The following is a 17,135-nucleotide window of genomic DNA, read 5'->3' as shown; positions in this document are numbered from 1 at the left end:
GGGAATCAGAAAATAGATTGTTAAAGATATCATATATCCTTCCTTATTTTTGCTTTGCTTTTTCTATTCTCCATGATCAGGTATATAAAGTGGCATAAAAAAATTGAAGTATTTCAGGGAATACTTCATTGAAGTAAAGGAATCAATAAATTCTATAAATGCATAGCAACTTTAAGGAGAAAGAAGAATGGTTACAAACTAATGAGTAATTTCTGCCAAGCCCTCTTTGTCTCATCATAAGGAAAAAGGAGGGCACTGGAGTCGGTATAAAAAATATTTGTTAATGGAAAATTACTGAATGGAAACCATATAATGTTAGTGTAACTGAATGTATCAGTAACTGTTCCTATGTAGATGTTTTATAACACTGGTTTTCAAAAAGTTAAAAAAGTAAGATTATAAAAGTGTAATCTCTCAGTCATTGCCTCCTTCCCAAGCCCCTTACAGCCTGCCCTTCATGGAAGGCTGCATGCCAGGTCCCCACCTCCCTGAGACACTGTTTCTGTGGTACCGCCTTCACTGCCATCCCTTCTGCAGCGCTGCAGCCACTGGCCCAGGGTTGCTCCAGGCTGCTTCTCACTGTAGCCCTGGCGGGCATTAATGAGCCTGCTCTCCCTGCCTCTCCTCTGAGTGCTTCAGTGACGACCCTGCCTCTTCTGCTTCCTATCGCTCTCTCTCTAGAGCAGTAGGGAAACTCCAGAGGAGCTGTGCTCAGTATCTCTCACTTGCCCTTGTCCCCTGGGGTCAGCTCTGCTTCTCCTTCGGCCAGATTTTCCCTGTCCACAGCTTCTGGTCAGAAGATGGATTTCCCCCGGTGGTAGTTTTTGTTGAACAAGGATTCTTTAAATTGCCAAGTATTTGCTAATAACTTTCTATGTGTATAGAATCGTATTAATTGTCAAAAATGAGTGAAAAGAACTGGACAAACGCACAAATTAATTATTTAAAACCAAATATTTTCTTTGATGAGAAAGCGAAGTCGCTCAGTCACGTCCGACTCTTTGCAACCCCATGGACTGCCAGGCTCCTCCGTCCATGGGATTCTCCAGGCAAGAATACTGGTGTGGGTTGCCATTTCCTTCTCCAGCAGATCTTCCCGAGCCAGGGATCAAACTCAGGTCTCCCGTATTGAAGGCAGATTCTTTACTGTCTGAGCCACCAAAAGTGTTGAAATCTACTAGATTCTACAGATGTTCTTTACTCTATCTGTAAAACTCAATTATCAGGTTGACAAATATATATGCAGCACATGCAGTGTGTCATGCTCTATCCCTAGTGCTGGGATACAAAATGGGCAAGATGCCTGCTCTCATGGAGCTTCCAATAAACAAGCAAGCTAACATCAGTGACTGGTAAGTACAAGATCAGACAGTGGGTAAAGGATCAGAGGAAAATAAAGCAGGCTAATGGGATAGAAACTGATGGGAGGAAAACTTTGAACAGGGAGGGGAAGGAAGGTCTCTGAGAAGATGACATCTGGGCTTAATGATGGGAAGATCTAGGGGGGAAAAATCCCAGGCAGGAGAAACAGCAAAGTTACGGGAATGTAATGATCCAGGAAGTGAATGACAGGAGATGAGGTCAGACAGACCCAGCCCAGTTCAGGTAGGGCTTACAAAATTATGGTAAGAAATTTTTTTTATTTTAAATACCGTGGGGAGAATTGGGAGATTTCAAAAGAGAATGACAGCCTGTGATAATATTTTTAAAAGATCACACTGACTGCTGTGTAGAGACTGGATTGTAGGCAAGCAAGAGTGTAAGACTCCAAGATTCATTAGGAGCTGTTGTAACCTAAACAAGAAATGATGGTTCTATAGCAGTATGAAATAAATGTGTGTTCTATTAGATAATGCCCTCTGCTGATAGCCCACCACACAAGGTACTGGATCTACGTGTAACAAAATGTATGACTGGGTCACTGACTTCAAAGATCTTTTTATAATTTAATGGAGGTAACAGATAAAATTAAAGAGGACCAAAAAAAAAAAAAAGAAAAAAAGGATATCTTGTTGAGGCAAAAAAAAAAAATTTCCAGGGGTTAATAGGCTCTCAACAATGGCTAGGGTAAAATCTTATGGGCCACTCTACCCTGAATCACCAGCGTTACAGAAAATCCAAAGAAGCCCACCACCCAAACCTTGAATCACAGTAACATGATCGAGAGAGTGACAAGCAAATGTAAACATAATTTTCAACATTTACTGAGAACTTAGACTGTATTAATGCTCCAATGAACCATTTAATTCCCCAGAACAACCCTACGATAGTGTTTACCTAAATATAAAAATCCACATCTGTGAACACAATAACTTGTCTAATGCTTCACACAGCTAACAATCTCTAGAGCCCAGCCTCAATTCTAGTCAGTCTAATCCCAAATCCAAGCTTCCCAGGTGGCACCAGTGGTAAAGAACCCTCCTGCAAATGCAGGAAACATAAGAGACACAGGCTTAACCCCTGGGTTGGAGAAATTCCCTAGTAGAGGGCATGGCAACCCACTCCAGTATTCTTGCCTGGAGAATCCCATGGACAGAGGAGCCTGGCGGGCTACAGTCCATGGGGTTGCAAAGAGCTGGACATAACCAAAGCAATTAGCAGGCATAAGGATAAGACCAGTGTTTCCTAGTTGCCTGATTGTAGGAATTAGTTTGTAGGAGTTTCCTGATGGCCTCATGGTTAGGATTCTGGGCTTTCAATCCCTGGCCAGGGAACTGAGATCCAGCAAGCTGCAGGATCCCTCCAAATGATTCTTACTATCTTATTCTTAATAACGCAATCATTGTAATTATATAGCCTACAGAGGAATAGACCATGCCTAGCAAAAAAAAAAAAAAAACAACACAGATTAATAATGGAGAAGACAATATAGAGGAACAATCAAGGTGTGTGGCATTTATCAGAGACTCCTTGGGAGAATTTAGTTTTAAGCTGAATTTTGAAAGGAATGAAGAAAGAAAGGAAGGAAGGAAGCATTGCAGAAAAGAAATGTATGAAAATGACAAGGAGAGAATTGGGTGTGTAGAGCACTTATAGGCATTGATGTCCCAAAAGGAGGAAGGTGACTTGATTGAGCACACACTCCACCATCAGTTCTTATTTATATAGGTTCAAGTAGGTTTAGAGCATTTGTAGGTTATGAAGCAGCCTAAATCCTTGGCCTGATCTTGGCCAAGATTGTTCTAGAAAATCCATCTTTGAAACAATTCTCTATTAATCATTCTCTTGCATTAAAAGGTCAGAAATAATCCTTTTGAGATAGTTTTTTTCTTTTTAAAACTAAACTTGTTTAGTTTTAATATACTATAATAGACAAATGAGCCCAAAACACAACCTTGCTTGGAATATAATAATAGGAAATTTTCTTTTACTTATTCATAAACATTCTTAAGTACATTGCCAACTGGATGCCACAGAAGCCATGTCCTAAATTTTTCTGTAGCATTACTTTTAACAGGCTGCAACTCAATCAACAGATGTCCATCAAGTGTTGACTTTATACCAGACAGTGTGGGCAGCACGGGGGATACCACAATGAATAAACTATGGCTCTTAATCCTGAGGGTGCAGAACTAAGTGGAAGGAGACAGACAACCAAATATGTCATTCCATTATAAGTCCTGGATGAAGGCTTGTATGAGTAGCCAGACCCAGCAGAGAGGGAGTGCTAGCTCTGCCTACAAGAATTTGGAAAGGTGAATGGTCTTGCTTGTTAGGTTTTGAAAGACTCACAGGATTTCAATGGGAAAAGGATGGAGAAAGTCTTCTAGAACAAGAAGAGAGATGAAAGAATGACACAGAGGTCAGTACGAAAGAGTGAACACTGTAGCCCACAGTTTTTTTTCAGCCTGCAGTGTTTTAAAGAAACTTACTTGTCAGTTTTTAAAATGAGAATTTGTATATAAACCTTTATTTTTAATTTACAGTCAAACACAAAGATTCAGCAACACTGGGCCTTCATTCAGCTGATCCCGAGTAATACTGCCCCCTTGAGTGAAGGATCTTGGTCCCCAGTCACCCAAATACACATCTCCTAAAAATAAGAATTTTCTTCTATTAATATATCACCACATTCATTATCACATCTAAAAAAAGTTAATATTAGTTTCTTAATATCATATGTCATATTTAATGTATAGAAAGTGGAAGTGTTAGTTGCTCAGTTGTGTCCAACTCTTTAAGGCCTTATGGACTATAGCCCACCCAGCTCTTCTGTCCATGGAATTCTCCAGGCAAGAATACTGGAGTGGGTTGCCATTCCCTTCTCCAGGGGATCTTCCTCACCCAGGGATGGAACCTGGGTCTCCTGCATTGCAGGGCAGATTCTCTACCATCCGAGCCACCAACAGAGCTTTTAACATAAAGCTCACATTCAAATTTTCTCCAGTTGTTCTCAAAGTGGTTTTTTAGCTTTTTTAAATCAGGTCAAGAGTCAACCAAGTTTTGTATACTGTATTTGGCTGTCATATCTCTTTAGTCTCTTTTAATCTAGATCAATTCTTGCCTACTCTTTCTCCACTGATGACAGCGACTTTTGAATGAATCTAAAAAAGTCGTCTATAAAATATTTCACATTTGGGATTACTCTGTATGTTTCCTTGGATTAACAATTTTATTGTTCTTTGATTCCCTGTAACTCCTATATATTTGAAGCTAAGTCTAAAGGCTTAATTAGATTCCGGTTGAACATCTTTGGCAAGAACAGTTCATAAACAACTCTGTGAATTTCATCTGCATCACATCAGTGGGAACATAATGTAAGATTATCCCATATTATGAATGCTTTTGTATCAGTCCCTTGGTCAAAGTGGGAACTACCACCAGGTCTCTTCCCTTTGTTCTTCACAATTAATAAGTACTCTGTGTGGGGATGTTTTGTCATTGTGTGACTATCCCGTTCCGCAATAACCTTTCATCACTGGTGATCCTTGCCTGAATCAATTACTTCACTGGGGGTTGCAAAATAGTGAATTTAAAATAGTTTCACTCCTATTTTTGTCGTTTTTTTCTAAATATGAATTTTCCCTCATCAACTATTAATAGTATGATATACAACTCCCCATAAAAAGGAAAGGTAAATGTTTAGTTCTTTCCTTTTTATTACCAATTTCAGAATCAGGATTTATTAAGTAGTCATCTCTAATGATCCAAATGATTTTTCCCTCCTTTCCTTCACTTTTTTGAGTATCACTGTCAACTAATAGACTTTTATGTATTCAATGTTTAACAATCAATTATACTTCAAAATGTTCAAAATTTTTCTAGTGGGAACCCTTTCAAATGAATTCCTGGGTCCTTTTAACATGCCCCTATAAATCACTGAGCCCTTCTGTGGTTTCTGACACAAGATATCCTAAACTCACCTTGTGGTTTCCTGCTCAACACCTAGAATCAGCTATTTCTCCAAAGACCACTATTCTTTTAGTAGGTAATGATGAATTGAAACCAAAATCTGGATTCTGGATGTGCTTATTGGGAAGGGGATATCATAGCTTTTACGTTCTTTCAGTGGATGAAGCCAGAATTGCTGCTGCTAAGTTGCGTCAGTCGTGTCCAACTCTGTGTGACCCCATAGACGGCAGCCCACCAGGCTCCCCCGTCCCTGGGATTCTCCAGGCAAGAACACTGGAGTGGGTTGCCATTTCCCTCTCCAATGCATCAAAGTGAAAAGCGAAAGTGAAGTTGCCCAGTTGTGTCCGACTCCCAGCGACCCCATGGACTGCAGCGCACCAGGCTCCCCTGTCCATGGGATTTTCCAGGCAAGAGTACTGGAGTGGAGTGCCATTGCCTTCTCCTGAAGCCAGAATAGATAGGTAGATATGTTTAATATATTAGTCCATATTGATATTTTTAAGTCATTAGTCCATATTGATATTTGTAATTCAAATTTAATATTGTAGATTAATATTACAAGTCTTTTTCTATTAGATAATTGTATTAAAGGGAGAATGAACAGAACTGAGTAATGAGATGGATATATGAGACAAGGAAAAGGTCAAGAATGACTTCCTATGTTTTTAGCTTGAAAACACGAACCTGGAGGAGAGGGACTGCTGTGGCCATGTTATAAAGATAGGAAGTAAGAAAAAGAAGAAAAATTCATAGTGTATTGGTAAGGGATGAGACCTCAATTTTATATGGCTCAATGTTTTATTTTATTAGCTATAAAATTATTTAAGAACTTACACTCACAGATGAGGCAGTGACAAAACAAGGATTTTACATAGATATAGAAATGTAAGCTATATTAAAAGTACCAGTCAAGATTCACTAACATTGGGTGTTCTTCAAACACTGTTAACATCTATGAAACTCCTGTACTCCAGTACATGGATGAAGCTTGACACCACAGTATGACTTATTAGGGCAAGAAAATTTAGCTCAAAGGAGGAAAGAAAATTAAAAATGGAGGTAAAGATGTTCTAAGAAGTAAAAAAAACAAAAAAAAAAAAAAAAAAAAAACCTAAAAACAACCCTGGATTTAAAACATGGTGTATTAATTTTTGAGGGCTGCCATAACAAAGGACCAAAGATTCATTGGCTTAAGCAACAGAAATTTATTTTCTCACTGTCCTGGAGTCTAGAAGTCCAAGATCAAGCAGGTTTGTTTTCTCTTGAGATCTCTCTTCTTGGTTTGCTGATGGTTACCTTCTCCCTGTGTCCTCACATAGCCATCTTTCCATCTGTTTCTGTGTCCTAATTTCTTTTATAAGGACACCAATCATATTGGGTTAGGACCCACCAACATGACCTCATTTTATCTTAATTATCTCTTTAAAGGACCCATCTCCAAATACAGTCATGTTTCCGACTGGACAAAGACAATTTGGTAGCATTATTGCTACATAATGGCTTGAGCAAATTTGAGATGATGATTAAATGATGAGCCATACATTCATCCAGATTTCTAAGGTCAAAGATGAATATACACAGAGAAAATTAGAGACAGAAGAATATATCCACCTGGTTTCCGCCAAGATTTTCTAGGCTTTGAACTTGAGTCATTATGCTTAGCTTGCTCTCTGCCGGGGGAGGAGGTGGTGGCATTTAATCATTGCTTTTTTCTTCCTTTTTCAGGACAAGTAGCTCTGTCCTGACTGACTCATTTGATACCGGCCTTAACTGTCACAAATGATATAGGAGTGGCAGATTTCAATTATCTTAGTATAGAAAAAATTAAAGAAGAGGAAATCAAGTGTCTTTTTTTTGTTTGTTTTTTGTTTTTTTTAAGAATGCTAGAAGATTGGCATTTTACAGATGGGGGAATAAAGGATAAGGGAGGGGTTGGTGAACCGATTTGCCTGGGGACTTTCTCAGCTAGTTAAGGACACAGCTGAGACTCCCTCTTTGACTCCTATCCCAGTGTTGTTTCTACTTCACCACAACTAAGTAACTCTGTGTTTAATTTTTTTCTGTTAAAAATGTTCTTGGAAGTATTGCTTACACGATTTTGAAATGCCAAAGAACATTCTGGTATAGTGGTTAAGGGTACAGACTGGTTAAACAAGCTTGTGTTTCAACCACAGCTTTATCATTTACTATTACACAGCCTGGATCAGACTGTCTAACTTCTTAAAGCCTCAATTTCCTCAACAGTAGAATGGGGTAACAGTAGCACCTACCTCACAAAGGCCCTGAAGACTTTAAGCTAAAGCATTTTTTTAAAAAAAATGAATAGTATCAGGTACAGGATAAATGGTCCCAACCCAGGGATCGAACCCGATCTTCTCCATTGCAGCAGATTCTTTACCATCTGAGCTATCAGGGAAGCCTATTCAATAAATAGGAGGTGCTATTATTCATTATAATACCTGAAAATTAATCAAAATTTCCAGCCTGTTTTCCTAGGTAAAATGAAGCAAAAATAAATTAAAAAGCAAACAAACATCATTAGTTAGACATCTTTCCATTTCACAGCCATGAAGATGTTTATATACAATGTCCCAGGATTTAGCAGTTGAGCAAAAAAGAGAAAATAAGGAGAACAATTGAATCAAAGATTTCATGACTCTAAATAAGAAAAATCACAGCATAGGGAGAAAGCCAAAATCTCCAAAGCAGTAAAGTTCTAGAGCAAAGAAAGAGTCTGGGAAAAAAAGAGGATGCTATCAGATCTACAAGCACAACGAAAGCATTAGTGCAAACTGGAAGTGAAGGAGACCACTTTCCAGACAAAAAGTGGAGTTAAGATGCCCAAGGAAAGTAAAAGTTGTTTTCAGCAAGAAAGACTCCTTGTCTTTCAGAGCCTGGGATTCCTTAATGTGAAGAGGTTGTTTTGATGTAGTCATGTGAGGAACTGGCCATTCAATCTTATGGGGCCTGCTTTGGTGACTCCAATAAAATGCCAGCTAGTCACAGAGCCTGTGCACTTGAGCTGGCTGCTCTGTTAATTTTTTTAACCAGTGATTTCTTCCATAAGTTGAGTTCCAGGGGCCTGCTGGGAAGACTATCATTCAAAATTAATGAAATGCTATTAGTATTTTAAAGTACCTATTGTGCACATGGGAAAATCTAGCTTCAGTTGAAGTAATAGAGAATTTTAGAATGGATGTGTTAGCACAAGAGATCCTTACTGAAAAGGCTATTTATTTTTGTCAGTCACTATTGCCTCAAAGGCCAAAAAGCAAGACTCAGAAGTAAAAGCACAAAATGAATCTGTCCACAATGCACAGAGAAAAGTTAAAGCCAGAGGAAATCTCCTGAAACAGATGTCTGCAAGTCCTCCAGTTAAAATGAAGGAGAAAGGCATTTGCAGTTACATGATCATTTTGGTCCTTTGCTTCGCTGAAATTGTCACCAATGAGCCATATCCATCCATACTTTTTCTTAATTCTTTTCCTGCTGATTTCAGTTCTAGTCTAAGAGCTTCACTGGGAACATTTTGCAAGGCAGTTTGGCAGTATTTATAAAAAATACTTGATATGATTCTCCTCTGACCCAATTATTTCACTTCTAGGAAATTTTCCTGTAAAAATTCTAACTAAAGCATATAAAGATATAGACATAAGGAAAGCTACTGTTCCATTGTCTGGAATACCATACACTGAAAGCAGTCTAAATGCCCATCAGCATGAGCTGGCTAATAAAGAGTGACTTAGCTGTACAGATATTCTGGAGTCAGATCACCTGAGTTTGAGTTCCCATTCCTCTACAACTTTCTTGTTGTGGTTTCTAATACTTGTTTTCTATTGCTGCCACAATAAAAGATTACCACAATTTTAGAGGTATAGAACAACTCAAATTTATTATCTCATAGTTTGGTAGGTCTGGTATAAGGTCTTACTGGACCAAAACCAATGCACTGGCAATTCTGGAGTCCTTCTTTCAGAGTCCAGGAAGGAATCTCTTTCCTTGCTCCTTCAGTTCTGCATGGTTATAAGACTGAGATCTCTGTTCTCTTGCTGGATGTTAGTTGATGGATCCCTTAGCTCCTAGAGTCCCCTTGCTGGTCCTGCATGTAGACCCAAAATATGTACATTAAAATGTTTAAGAAGGCTTAAACAGAAACTTGTATGCAAGTTGAATAATTCATAAAGACTGTCAAGAAGCAAAGAAGCAACTGGAGTAGGGATTAAACTGATCAGAGAGATTACGTTTTGAGCCAGATTCTGAAGGAGGAAAGGAAATTCATGGATTTCTAAGAGGAAACAATTCAGATAGCAAAATGAACTGTGTCATGGCACAAAGAGACCTTATCGACAGAACACAGCGGCCAGTAGTAGATGAGGGTGGTTGAAGCAGGATTTCCTTTCTGAAATTCTGAAGAGCTTTGGAAACAGATTTAAGTACTTAGATGGATATAAGTACAGAAAAATGTCAATATATAATTAAATAGAAAATTTAGGCTACTGGAAGAATAGACCTGACATCACAGATTTATATTAACTATAACAATCACCTTCTTCTTTATATTTTTCCTGTCTCCAATTTTTACTTTAGATAAAGAATAAGGAAGGTATTTATGTACTGCTTTTCAAGTAAAAAAGGGAAATGCTAATGGAGAACCATGAAGGCGCCTCAGTTGGTTCTCTGTTGGAAGTGTTGGAATTACTTGAAGTGAAGTGAAGTCGTTCAGTTATGTCCGATTCTTTGCGATCCCATGGACTGTAGTCTACGAGGCTCCTCCGTCCATGGGATTTTCCAGGCAAGAGTACTGGAGTGGGTTGCCATTTCTCTAGGGTTAAATACCATTATTTAATAGATTAACACACACAAATATCCTCTCCCCCGAAATGGAACTCTATTTTGAAAATATCCCACCTAATGCCATCAAGGCTGCTGCCGTGGCTCAGCGGTAAAGAATCTGCTGCAACGCAGGAGACGTGCAAGAGACGTGGGTTCCATCTCTGGGTTGGGAAAATCCCCTGAAGAAGGAAATGGCTACCATACCAGTATGCTTGCCTGGGAAATCCCATGGACAGAGGAGCCTGGTGGGCTACGGTTCGTGGGGTCACAAAGAGTTGGACACGATAGAAGCAACTGACCACACACATGATGCCATCAAAATATTCTAATGTTGGGCTAAACTCATCTTTCTGCCTTCAAATTAATTTGTGTGAAAGGCTCAACCTAAGCTGTACTCGGCTGATGAAGGTGGCCATGACCACACACTGGACACCTGAGTCAGTCCAGATCTAGTGGTTTGCAGAACAGGTCCTGCTGCCTCTGCTCCTCAGCCTGACAACACTGAGGCAGCTCCTGTGGCCTCCCCAACCTATGGCGGCCGAATAAACTAACTCTCTCTCTCTTTCTCTAGGCCAATCTTAACAGTTCCTCACCAAGCTTAAAGTCTTCCCCAGGGAGCCAGCCTCGCACTACTGTGTCTCTGAGAGTCGTGACAGGCCACGTGTCACTGATAATAAAGACCAATAGATTCCAAGGACCCACTATTTTCATTCTTCTGTCTACAGCAGCATCCCCCATCACTCAGTCACCAGCTCTGCCCCCTGGCAAACTCCTACTCCAGTACGTCTCAGCTCAGGCACTTGCTCCCCTGCGAACCCACGTCTCTGACTTCCCCAGCTAGCTTAAGTTCTTCTCTTAAAGCCATGCTGCACCTTTAATAGACTCCCACCTAAGACTTGTCTTGTTTGATGGCAGCTGTTTATACAACTGTCTCCTATTTCAGTATAAGTTTCTTGAGAGAATGGCACGACAGAGACCATGCCCTGATTCTTTTTATACTGTCAGAAAATAGCAGCTTTCAGAACATTCTAGGCACACAGTGAACATTAATTGCATGTTGAATGGATAAATTAGTACTACCACTAATATGGGGTCTACAGAGTCCCCAGTTAATTAGATCAATGCCTTCTCCCCTCCCCTTTTCCTGCTATATGTGGCAGCAGGGAAAAACTGTCTCCCTGATTATGTCAAACAACATTGTCTCTTGAAGTCTCTGCATTTTGAGAGTAAAGGTTGAAGGAAACGTTTTTCCTTTATGAAAGTAAAGACTTTGCTTATTGGCAAAGAGAAGATACTATAGTCATTAGAAGAGAAAGTGGCCTAGCAATTCTTCCCATGTTCCTATAACTAATTAGAGATAAGTAATTAAAAAAATCAATATCTATAAAAATTGATCCACAAACCAATAAGGATGATGAGTTGAATCATAAAAATCCCATGCTATTTATATTTCCTACACACACACACTCAGTACATTTATTCTAAATAGAAAAGTATAAATACTGGGATAAAAACATTTAAACTACAGAAACACAAAACTGCAAATGCTAATCCTGCCTAAAGGGTAGAATTTAATTCTGTGCTAAGCTATTGTATGTGGGATTGAGAGGCGTGGTTAACCAAACATTTGAGAACAAGTAATTACCACTGAATCTCCATATCACATATTTGTCTCACACATAATTTATACAACAAGCCCACAGACAGGAAAAATAAAATGCTGCTTGAAACATTTTTTTCCAGCCACAAATTTTTCAGGCTTGCTTTCCTTTCCTCATCAAAGATTATTTACGCCTATGGTATTGGGTTGGATAGCAGCAGGATATTTTCTCTCTGATACATAGGGACAAAGATATGATGTCTCTAACCTGTTATTCATAACTGTGTCTTTCCAGCCAATCTCGGGCATCTGAGTGTGAATGTACAGCAGCCCTGTAGTTGGTTTATATGATGCTTTCAGGGTGGAATAAACTCGCGAGGAAACACTTTTATTTAGTCACCTATCTGTTCTTTCAGCAAATATTGACGAGGCACCTATGTGGCAAGAATTGACAGTGGGATCTCCAGAAACCAGGGAGCAAGACAGGGTCCCCACCCTTGATGAGGTCATAGTCTAGAAGCAGAGATGATCAAACCAAGAACTATAATGTAGAATGATAAGCCAGGATAGGAGGATACATGGGGAGTTGTAGGGATCTGACACCTGTCTGGGATGGTCAGGGAGGGCTTCCAGCAAAAGGTGTCAAATCTAAGTTACATCTTGATGGACCTGTAAGGCCCAGACAATTGAAGGAGGGTATGGAAGTGGAAAATTCAAAGCTAAGAGAAGAGCAGGGAGAGATCAGAGTCTGAGAAGGAAAGTGGGAATAGGTGTGGCAGAGTAGTGCTTACTGATGGAGCAAAGCAGACACAAAGATACAGTCTGAGTCTTGAAGTAAACGTTTTCTGTGCTCACAAGCCAACAAACAGCTTTTATGGCCCTTCTCTCCCTCTCTACCTGGGGCACCTTCAACAAAAAGGAAAGTGGAGAGCTCAAGTATATTTGTGAGAGACATAAAGCCTCTGGACAACAGCATCTTGGCTGGACTGCTTCCGGCATTTGCTCTTGGTTTAGCATTTTGCACAAAGCAGGCAATATAAACCAACAAACCATAACTCGTCTGCAACTCCAGCTCAGTTCTGGCTTAATGCAGTATTTGGTAAAAGACTGACCTGGGGCAAAGGATTTCATATAATTGTGCCTCAGTGACTTGTCTTTAGAATAGATGGCAGTGAGAATAAGAGAGTACATGTAAAGTGAGCAGAACAAAGCCCATCACAAAGCAAATGCCTAATAAGTATTAGCCATAATTATTTTACTCTGCATATTAGGTGTGTGGATAAAACTTGTTGGTCAATTATTTAAATAACCAGCAGGTCATTTTATATATTTTTAGTTGTTGTTTACCCCGTGAACACAAAGGCTGAACTTTGGTGGTGGATTTTTTGGTTTATATCAATTCATTGAACATTCATTAGCCCTGAACTTATTGAGTATCTACTGAATGTCAAGCCTGAGGGTCCAAATTACCTGAGATGGGCTGACAATATATTAATACATACTTAGAAGTACCTGCAAAGTATAAGTAACTGCTGAGGATAAGATGATGCCCTCCAGCAGAATGTGATACATACTACCAAGAGGCAGGGACAATAAAAATCAGGGCTTGCTTTATACCAGGCTCTTGACTAATTACCTTACCTGGATTATCTCAAAGTGCTGTGGGAGCTGATAGGATGCAGACATGGTTCCCAGTGGGGAGATCAGGAAAGATTTCATAGAGGTAGAGATATTAGAACAGAATCTTAGAAGATGCTTCACTTCTGGAGCATTTTACTCTGTCCTGGCTTTACAGCAGAACATCGAACGGCTTTTCCTAAGCTGCCACATAATACAAAGGCTCTTTTAAAGAAAATAGCCAATAAAAGGGGATGGTTTCTACCTGAGTCAGAGTCCAGCTGTTGTTTAAAAATGAACAACTTCTCATTTCATTGTCAAGCCTAGAGTCATCTTGCTTGCATTGCAATCCAAATTCCATCTCCCTTTGAAAGTCCCTTCTTTCCCGCCCTTCACTGGGAATCATGTCTGCAGCACATGCTGGAATCCTGTTCCTAATTATTGGTTGTGTAATTTATTGATAAAGCAAAGCCAAATATGAGTAAGAAGGAAAGCCTAATTAGAAATAAAGCACTCAGTGTCCCAACAAGGAAAATTCCAGGGCTTCAAAAATAGAAAATCAGTGATGCATAGTTTGAGGGCTTTGTCACTAAAGAAATAATCCCAGTACTTAATATGCCAGAAAATGAATTAAACAGATGCGGGAAGTTATCAGTGGCAGGGAATGGGCACCTACAGAGAAATAGAACAATTCAGAACCAAATGACTCTGGCACACACTAAAGAAGATGTGCCGTGTCCTGAAATGAATACTATAGAAAATCTGTGTGAAAAGGAATATAATATCAGCTATGAAGAGAGAACATAACAGATTATTGGCTGGTACAGAGCTGCAGCCACTTTTTCACTGGGTTGATTAGTCCATTTCGTTAAATGGTTGATTTGTATGATTTCTTACTTTATGGAATTGATTACCTTAGTGAATCAACCAAAGCAGTAACTTGAGTAGAGTGTGGATGCAGCTTTATTCTGATAAACTGACCTTTAAATACAGCTGAACTTTGAACAATGGGTTTGCACTGTGAAGGTCCACTTATATGTGAATATTTTTTGCAATCATAAATACTATAGTACTGCATGATCTGCAGTTGGTTGAAACCAAGAATACAAAAGAATCTCAGATATAGACAGCTGACTATAAGTTTGTTGTTGTTGTTCAGTCACTAAGTTGTGTCTGACTTCCTTGCGACCCCATGGACTATAGCATGCCAGTCTTCTTTTTCCTCCACCATCTCCCAAAGTTTGCTCAAATTCATGCCCATTGAGTCAGTGATGCTATCCAACCAACTCATCCTCTGCCACCCCTTTCTCCTTTTGTGTTCAACCTTTCCCAGCATCAGGGTCTAGAAAACCCTGAGCCTGATGTGAAGAGGGTCATCTTTGCATCAGGTGGCCAAAGTATTTGAGCTTCATCTTTAGCATCAGTCCTTCCAGTGAATATTCAGGGTTGATTTCCTTTAGGATTGACTGGTTTGATCTCCTTGCAGTCCAGGGGACTCTCAAGAGTCTTCTCCAACATCAAAGTTTGAAAGCATCAATTCTTTGGTGCTCAACCTTCTTTATGGTCCAACTCTCACATCCATACATGACTACTGGAAAAACCATAGCTTTGACTAGACAGATCTTTGTTGGTAAAATGATGTCTCTGCTTTTTAATACACTGTCTAGGTTTGTGATAGCTTTCCTTCCAAGGAGTAAGTATCTTTTGATTTCATGGCAGCAGCCACTGTCCTCAGTGATTTTGGAGCCCAAGGAGATAAAATCTATCACTGCTTCCACTCCCCATCTATTTGCCATGAAATGATGCCAAATGCCATGATCATAGTTTTTTTAATGTTGAGTTTCAAGCCAGCTTTATCACTCTCCTCTTTCACCCTTATCAAGAGGCTCTTTAGTGTTTCTTCACTTTCTGCCATTAGACTGGTATCATCTTCATATCTGACTCTAAGTTATATGTGGATTTTTGAATGTAAGGAAGATCAACACCACTAACCCCCACGTTGTTCAAGAATCAGCTACATACAGAAAAACAGATAAGAAACCTGTTTTTCATAATAGAGAAACAGCACACACACCTACACAGCCTACACCTATATGAACATGTTTTGAATTAATTGATCATTTACACATATCAGCTCATAGGACCTTTACAGGATCCCCAAACTCGCTTTTCAGTGCCAGTGAGCTGGTGGATGATCCTTGCCAGATCACTTAGCCTGTTTTCCAATTATTGTATTGCACCACTAAAAGGATGTTGTACACGCACACACAAGCACGCACACACACACACACCCCCCACACTGAGACTGATCAGGAGGCTTTTACATTTTCAAGAAACAGAGATCTGGAAAACATAGCTTCTGAGTGATGGCATAACAAGTTTCTATTTATATCTCATCTTCCATCCATTGATGTGAACTAGGGGTCTTTCTCTGCCAGAGAATAATTTTAGGGAATGAGTTTCCTGGTGAGCTCACAGCTTAACACTGCTTGTATCACCATCTTGAGTCAGCAGTGGCTAATGCTGTGCAAAATAAACTAATTTTAGTCATCTGTGGTATGCTTATAAACACTCCATAGTGACTCTTTTAAAAGTCAGTGTAAACTTGCTATCTCTGCTTCATTTCCTGCTCCTAATAATCCACTAGGGATATTTTTAGGTGATGACATCTTACAGGACTGGTTTAGGTGAGTTTCTCTATTTCAAAGTTGGCATTTAAAAATTCTGCCATACATTATGCTAAGTGAAATAAGTCAAAGACAAACACTGTATGATATCATTTATATGTGGAATCTAAAAAGTAACAAACCAACGAATATAACAAAAAAGTAGCAGACTCACAAATACTGAGAACAAACTAGTGGTGACCAGTGAGGAGAAAGAAGAGGGGAGGGGCAAGACAGGGGTACGAGAGTATGAGGTACAAACTATTCAGTTCAGTTCAGTTCAGTCTCTCAGTCATGTCTGACTTTTTGCGATCCCTGAATCGCAGCACGCCAGGCCTCCCTGTCCATCACCAACTCCCGGAGTTCACTGAGACTCACGTCCATCGAGTCAGTGATGCCATCCAGCCATCTATCTCATCCTCTCTCATCCCCTTCTCCTCTTGCCCCCAATTCCTCCCAGCATCAGAGTCTTTTCCAATGAGTAAACTCTTCGCATGAGGTGGCCAAAGTACTGGAGTTTCAGCTTTAGCATCATTCCTTCCAAAGAAATCCCAGGGCTGATCTCCTTCAGAATGGACTGGTTGGATCTCCTTGCAGTCCAAGGGACTCTCAAACTATTAGGTATAAAATAAACTAGAAGGATATATTGTACAACTCAGAGAATACATTCAATGTTTTATAACTATAAATGAAGTATAACCTTTAAAATTGTGAATCACTATATTGTATACCTGTAACTTCAATAATAATATACAGCAACTACACTTCAATTTAAGAAAAAAATAGAGGAAAATTCTGCCACAGATTCCAAAGTCAAAGCGCCTCTGGTTAAATGTCACCAGAAAAGTGACTAACAAGGCAACAAAATGTACATATCCTATAGATGCTACAGAAAGGCACTGCCCACCTTACTCTCATCTCAACACTTTCCATGAGCCCCAGCCCCCAGCTACAAGAGGAAGAGATCGGGAGAGAAAAATGCTCATCCCCTAAGCTAAGAGCTTTCCTTCCAGCTCTCATACTGTACATGTGGAGTGTGAAATGATCGCTTAGCTTCTTAATCACCT

This window comes from Bubalus bubalis, chromosome 6 (genome assembly GCF_019923935.1).
Source record: "Bubalus bubalis isolate 160015118507 breed Murrah chromosome 6, NDDB_SH_1, whole genome shotgun sequence".
NCBI lineage: Eukaryota > Metazoa > Chordata > Mammalia > Artiodactyla > Bovidae > Bubalus > Bubalus bubalis.
Note: the sequence above shows the minus strand (reverse complement) of the source record.